This window comes from Pterocles gutturalis, unplaced genomic scaffold (assembly GCF_000699245.1).
Source record: "Pterocles gutturalis isolate BGI_N339 unplaced genomic scaffold, ASM69924v1 scaffold6608, whole genome shotgun sequence".
Lineage (NCBI taxonomy): Eukaryota > Metazoa > Chordata > Aves > Pterocliformes > Pteroclidae > Pterocles > Pterocles gutturalis.
Window position 1 is genome coordinate 11,551 of NW_010120301.1, and position 283 is coordinate 11,833.

Here is a 283-nt window from a genome sequence, read left to right on the forward strand (position 1 = left end):
TTTTTCAAAAAAATTTTTTTTTTCATTTTTTTTTTTTTTTTTTACTGCCGGCCTTGGGCACTGATGGGAGGGAAAAAAAGGAATTTGTACGGTGTCCTGTGCTCGGTTTTTATCTCCGCGGGAGAGGGAGTTTCTGTTTTTTAGTGTGAACCGACTGTTGTTCTCTCTCCCCAGGGAGCTGCAGGGGTTTTTCCAGGGGACTGATAACAAAAATGCCTCGTTTGGTTCCCAAATTAAATTAATTTGTTTTATCAAATCCCGGTTTGGGTTTTTCTTGTGGTTC